A 7293-nucleotide genomic window follows, 5' to 3' on the forward strand; every position below is an offset into this window, starting at 1 on the left:
CCAATTATTGTTAATTCCTGTAATTTTGATGTTGTTGCTGTTGGTGGTAGTGTGTGTGTGTGTGTGTGTGTGTGTGTGTGTGTGTCTATGTGTGTGTTTATGTTTCTCTTCTTTGGATTTTGTTGGTGTGAGATTATCTATTGCCTGTGTTTATATGACTGTAGTTAACTTCCTAGGGTTGGAGTTTTCCTTTCAGTGTCTTATGTCAGACTGGATTTATGGAGAGATAGGCTTTGAATTTGACATTGTCGTAAAATATCTTGTTTCTCCATCTACAGTGATTGAATATTTTGCTGAGTATATTAGTCTGGGCTGGCATCTGTAATCTCCTAGAGTCTGTAAGATATCTGTCAGGGTTCTTCTGGCCTTTAGAGTCTCCATTGAGAAGTCAGGTGTAATTCTTTTTTTTTTTTTTGACAGTTTATAAACATTTGGAATTTTATTTAAAGAAATCACAACCATAAACATTGTTATAATTAGAAGCCCTCTTGGTTCTCCACAATGATACTGAGCATGCTCACAAGGGGTTACCATTGTTAAGTATTAAAATAACCATCTTTAAAAGGAAAAAAATCAAAAACTCAGCACACTACCATTTAACTTGTTTTAATGTTTCTTCACAAATGGTGAAAATACTAGAGTACAGGCAAGGAATAATCATAATGTTGTGGCCAACATTATAAATATGGAATTATAAATTTAAAACATTTTCTGGTTTAAAAAATAAATCTGGTTGTCAATGCAGCTCTGCAGGTCTCTCTAGTAGGGCCGGTCTCTACGTTCCTGACAGTGCTCGCCTTCATCCATTTTCCCAGGTCCTCCACGTCTGCCTCTTCTTCCTCCCATCTGTTCCATAATGGTCCAGGAGGTCCCCAAGGACCACCTCGTCTACCTCCACCAAAGCCACCACGATCCATGCCACAGCCACATTGGAAGCCACCTCTGTCTCCACCTTGGCCACCTCTGAACATTCCTCCAGGACCGCCACAGTCCATAAGTCCACCTCTTCCTCCCTGCATGTAACCAGGGCCACCTTGGCCACAATCACCACCTGGAGGTGGGAAGGGTGGTGGGAGGAAGCCCTCGGGCTTAGGGGCCTTACACTGGTTGCATTCTGTTCTCCAGGCGAAGTTCTGGTTTCCACAGCACGGATTGGCAGTCTCCAGCTTGGTGCTGGACATTTCCTCCTCCAGAGAGGTTTCCTCGGGAGCCCCAGGGTCCCCTTGGGGGGAAGCCTCCTCTGTCTCCTCCACGGCCTCCCATTCCACCCATGGGTCCTCCAGGACCTCCTAGGCCACCAGGACCTCCATGAAGTGGTGGTGGCATTCCTCTGCCCTCACTAGGTGGCATGCCACCCCACATGCTGTTAATCGGAGGCTTCTTTCAGGCAAGAGAAACTTTAAGTTTGCTTCCTTGAAAATCTTTTCCATCAAACCACTCCATAGTAGCCTTGGCAGTTGGCAGATCCTCATAGGGCACTGTGGCGTCACCTTTAGACTTTCCTGTCTCCTTATACAGGTAGATATGGATCATGGGTTGTCCAGTTCTCTTGCTCATCTTGACAACCCCACACTGCTTAAAGAAGTCTGCCAGATCATCCAGAGTCACATTGTCATTTAAACCTTGTACACAAATTGCACTGTTTACAGAGTCTTCATCGGGATCTATAGGAAAGCCTAGATCAAGATCTGGTCCTTCATTCATGGGTCCACCAGGCTTATTGAAGCCACCTCACTCTCCAGCACTACCCATTCCACCGCATCCTCCTCCCTGCCCACCTCTGCTCATGCCTCCATGATCAAATCCCCCTCTTCCCCTAGCCCAGTTATCAGGGCCATTCATGCTCCAGTTCTCTCCTGGTCCGGAAAATCCTCCAGACTCCTGCCCATAAACATCCATGCTACTGGGGTGGTCCTGTCTGAATGAACTCTGCTGCCTGTAGCTGCTGCTCTGTTGGCTATATTGACTTGGAGCCTGGCTGTAGGATCCAGTCTGAGGGGGGTGAATAGTGGGAGTCTGCTGCCCATAGCTGCTTTGTTGACCATAGCTACTCTGCTGTCCATAGCTGTTTGGCTGTGCATAGGTGTTCTGCTGAGAGTAGCTGCTCTGATTGTAAGTAGTAGGCTGTGAGGAGGAGTAGCTGGTAGGAAGATAGGATGGAGGTGTGGTGACTGGCTGCATGGGGTAGCTCCCAGGTACCTGGGGATAACTGTAGTTACTCTGTCCATATCCTAGGCTGGGCTGGTTATAATTCCCTGTCCTAGATTGAGGTTGACTAGTCTCAGCGGGCGTGTTATCATCCTGTGGTCTTGTAGGTACAGTGGCTGGTGGCTGCTGGCCATAGGCTGGGTAGGCAGGCTGGGTGCCATATGCAGACTGAGCTGCATAAGAGGCCTGGGTTGTGGTGACTGTAGCAGTGATGGTGTCATAAATACCAGTGGCATATCCTTGGACAGGCAGGCTGTATGCCTGGGGGGCAGTTGGAGTGGTATAACCAGTGGGAGGCTGTCCATAAGAAGTCGTATATGCAGTCTGCCTGTAGGTGGCAGTGGTCTGATGTAGATGTAACCGGCTTGTTAAATAAGAAACACAGAACCAATTGCAGAGTTAAAAACCACGAGGTCAGAGCAAGAGCAGAAAACCTTACCTTTCACTGCTTCTGCTGTTCTTCCTCTCCACAAGAGCTACCTCTGTGTGTCCTATCTTTTTTATAGATTTTCTGTTCTGTTTTCTCATTGGTTGTAAACACAGCCACATGACCTCCTCGTCACTGCCTGTTTGTACAGACCTCCAGGTCTTCTATGGTTGCTATTGAGATTAAAGGCGTGTGTCTGCCATGCTGGCTGTGTCCTTGAACACACAGAGATCTACCTAGCTCTGCCTCCCAAGTGCTGGGATTAAAGGCGTGCCCCACTACCCTCAGCTTCTGCTCTGGCTTGCTCTGACCTCAAGGCAACTTTATTAACATACAAATAAAATCACATTTCAATACAAATAAAATATCACTATAGTCTGAGCCTGGGTATAGCTGACATCAGTAGGCTGTCCATAGGTTCCATAGCTTTGTTGCCCATGTGCCTGGGTGGTCTGTGCATATCCTTGAGTTGACTGGGCGGTATAAGCACTGTAGCCCTGCTGGGCTGCAGCTCAGCTGTAGGTACTGTAATCCATGGACGCCATTTTCTCTCCTTCCTCCTCCTCCTCTCAATGTCCGTCTCCAGGTGTAATTCTTATAGGTCTGCCTTTTTATGTTGCTTGGCCTTTTTCTCTTGCAGCTTTTGATATTCTTTCTTTGTCCTGTATGTTTAGTGTTTTGATTATTATGTGGCTAGGTTTTTGGGTTTTGTTGTTGTTGTTGTTGTTTTCTTCTGGTCCAGTCTATTTGGTATTCTTTATCCTTCTTGTACCTTAATAGGCATGTCCTTCTTTAGGTTAGAGAAATTTTCTTCTGTGGCATCGTTATATATAATTTCTTGGTTTTTGAGCTGAGAATCTTCACCTTCCTCTATTCCTATTATTCTTAGGTTTGATCTTTACACTGTGTCCCAGATTTCCTGAACATTTTATGTTAGGAGTTTTTTTAGCTCTAACATTTTCTTTGTTAGATGAATTTATATCTTCTATCATATCTTCCATGCCTTATTCTCTCTTCTATCTCTTGAACTCTGTTGGTAATGCTTGCATTTGTAGTTTCTGTTTACTTACCCAGATTTTTTCCATTTTCTGAATTCCCTCAGTTTGTGTTTTCTCTATTGCTTCTATTTTGATTTTCAAGTCTTGAATAGTTTCCTCCACCTGTTTGTTTTTTCTTGGCTTTATGTCACTCTTTAGGGGATTTGTTGATTTCCTCCAGTTTTTTGGTTTTCCCTTCATTGATTTCATTAGGGAGTTTTTTAAAATCTCCTCTCTAAGGACCTCTATTACCATCATAAAATTGGTTTTAAGGTTGTTTTCTTGTGCTTCTGCTGTGTTGGAATATTCTTGGCCCAACTGTAGAGCTATGGCAGGGCTCCGGTAGTGACATAAAGTGCTGATTGTTGTTATTTGTATTTTTACACTCAGGTTTAGGCATCTGAATTTGGTGTGATTGTAAGTCTAGATGCCAGTTTCTAGATTTGGCTTTTTTGGATGCCTGTTTTCTTCCTCAGTTTCTGTTTCCTCTCTGGTCTTCTTGATCACATGGCATATGGTAGAGGGTCTCTGCCTGCATTGGAGGCTGAAATTCTGATGGCCTGGATCACCTCTGGTGCAGCAGGGGGTTGCTGCCCATGTTTGGAGCTGAAGTTCTAGCTATGCATGCTTGCGGTTCTGAACTGCCCAGGGGGCCTCTGGGTTTCAGGAAGTGGGCCTGGCCTCTGGGTAGTGGAAGGTTTCATCTAAAGGTGTGGAAATTTTATTGATTTTATAAAGTTTATAAATTTTGTAAAAACACAAAACTTATTTCTTTTAATTAATTAATTAATTAAAATAATTAGTTGTAATTTATGTGTATTAGTATCTAACTTTGTGTTTTTATGTGCATCATGTGAATATGTATGCTTGTGAAGACCAGAATAGGAGATGGGACTCTGTAGAGAGCTGCGCACAGCAGCACCCATAAGATGGTGCCTGCTTCCACCCCCACCTTCCCGATGGTGAGTGCTCTCGGGAGTAAACAACTCCATATTTGTCTTGGTCCTAGGATCTGGCTTGCTTCCGTGAACCTGGACCTATCCGCAATACCCACGTAGCAGGCTGGGGTTGGCCACCCAGGGACTATTTAGGTCGTGGGCTGGCTTTCCCAGGGGTCAGAAGATTGTTCAAGGTTCCTGAGTAAACTGCTGAAAGAAGAGCTCAGTGTTGCGTCTTCCTTGCTGGTCCAGGCAGTTGTGACAAGTGGTGGCCCGTACGGGGACTTCCCTACTTTCAAGGAGGGCTCAGAACTTTCTGCAGTCAGGGCAGTGCACTGGTAAGTTCCCAGGTAAGGTGGGAATCCGCGACAAAAGCGGGGCTAAAGGAAATCCCAGGTAAATTGGGAACCCGAGACAAAAGCGGGAAGATTTTTGCTCTTCTCTGTAGACAAAGAGAGAGTGAAAGTGAAACATTGTTTAAAAGGTTACCAAGAGTGAAAGTGAAACATTGTCTAAAACGTTGAAAAGTTTTAGACATGGGCACTTCTACTTTGCACCCAATTTTTTTGGCTCTTAATGAGCTGCTTAGATCTAAAGACCTAAAGGTTAAGAAGAAACACAAATGCTGGAACAAGCCTATGTAGATCTGGTCAAAATGCTTGAAGGGAGGGGGCTGTTTATAGCCCCTGAAAAGGTACAAAAGGACAAAATTATTAATTATTTAGGAGCAAAGGTTAATGAGAGATGTATCATCCCACAGAAAGTGGAATTGAGAAAAGATAATTTACGAACTCTAAATGATTTTCAAAAATTGTTAGGAGATATAAATTGGATTAGATGTTATTTAAAGTTACCAAATTATGACTTAAAGCCTCTTCACAACATCTTAAATGGGGATTCTGCATTAGATTCTCCAAGACAATTAACTGAGGAGGCACGGAAGGCTTTACAAAAGGTGGAAGAGAAGTTACATGGTGCCTTCTTACAGAGGTTACAAGAAGGTAAAGACATTATCCTGTGCATCCTTCCTACCTATTACCAGCCCACCGGGTTGTTATGGCAGGATGGGCCATTATTCTGGATCTATTCCAAGATTTCGCCAACTAAATCCATTGAACATTACCCTACTGCTGTGGCAAACCTTGCCATGATTGGAATCCAACAATGCCTACAGTATTTTGGGGTCGCTCTGGTTACCATTATAGTGCCTTATACCAGTTGTCAAGTTCAAACATTGTATGCTACAATAGATGATTGGGCCATTTTGCAATGTAGCTTTACTGGATGCATGGATAACCATTACCCCAAACACCCACTATTAGGGTTCTTTAAGGAACACCCGGTGATATTCCCTAGGATAACGTCATCGCAGCCCATCCCTAATGCCCTAAATGTGTTTACAGATGGATCTAAGACTGGAAGTGGCATATACATGATAGATACACAAGAGCCTATACAACACCAATTTCAACCTGGCTCCCCTCAGATTGTAGAATTGAAGATAGTGATTGAAGCCTTTAAGGCTTGTCCTTTTCCTTTTAATTTGATATCAGACTCTGCCTACGTTATTAATGCCCTCAAAATTTTGAAAGTAGCTGGACCTGTTAAAAGCTCCAGTCCAGTCTGCATTTTGTTTCAACAACTGCAACAATTGATTTGGCATAGGAAGTCCTGCTTTTATCCCCAACATATTAGAGCTCATACAGGCCTGCCAGGGCCCCTAAGCAAAAGTAATGATATAGTAGATCAATGGACTCAAAAGGAATGGATATTCATTAGCTCTGCCTTAGACAGAGCCAGAACCTTTCATGAAACATTTCACGTCAATGCAAAAAACGTTACAACAAAAGTTTCAAATTTCTCGAGCTAATGCTCGACAAGTGATTTTAGATTGCCCTCAATGTGTAGTTTATCAACATCCACCCAGTATTGGGGTAAATCCCCGGGGTCTACTCCCACTTAAGGTTTGGCAAATGGATGTGACACACATCTCTGAATTTGGACACATAAAATATGTGCACGTGTCTGTGGGCACCTGCTCAGGTGTCATGCACGCCACACCTTTGACTGGGGAAAAGGCACGCAATGTTATTGCCCATTGTTTGGAGGCCTGGGTGGCCTGGGGAAAACCTCATCAACTTAAGACTGACAATGGACCTGCTTACACGGGACAACAGTTTGCCTCCTTTTGTCATCAGATGGAGGTGCAACTTGTACATGGCTTGCCCTACAATCCCCAAGGTCAAGGCATTGTGGAACGTGCTCACCGCACATTAAAAGAATGCCTGCAAAAACAAAAAGGGGGAATAGGCCGCGGCCATACCCCAAATGAAAGACTTTCTCTTGCTTTATTTACCATCAGTTTTTTTTTAAATTTGGATGCTCAGGGCCATTCCGCAGTGGATGGGCATCATGAGTCTCATGGTACAGCTAAAGGAATGGTAAAATGGAAAGATGTGTTGACAGGGCTCTGGCATGGGCTCGATCTCGTGCTGACATGGGCACGAGGTTCTGTTTGTGTTTTCCCTCAGGGTCAACAAGATCCGGTGTGGGTGCCTGAACGCCTCACTAGAAGAGTCCAGTATGGGGAAATCCACGATGGTGGAAATGACGATCCTCCTGCTCTTCCTTGTGACAATGCAGCCGGGAATGCTGGAGAAAAGATGGGGGATACTGTCCGTGT

The 7293-nt window shown here is 44.3% G+C and overlaps 1 pseudogene; it reads right to left on the bottom strand.

Moving 5' to 3' along the window:
• Window positions 1-646: 646 nt before the first annotated feature.
• On the bottom strand, window positions 647-3180 carry LOC118582541 (annotated as a pseudogene).
• Between the last annotated feature and the right edge of the window lie 4113 nt (window positions 3181-7293).

The sequence above is a fragment of the Onychomys torridus genome, chromosome 4 (assembly GCF_903995425.1).
Source record: "Onychomys torridus chromosome 4, mOncTor1.1, whole genome shotgun sequence".
Classification (NCBI taxonomy): domain Eukaryota; kingdom Metazoa; phylum Chordata; class Mammalia; order Rodentia; family Cricetidae; genus Onychomys; species Onychomys torridus.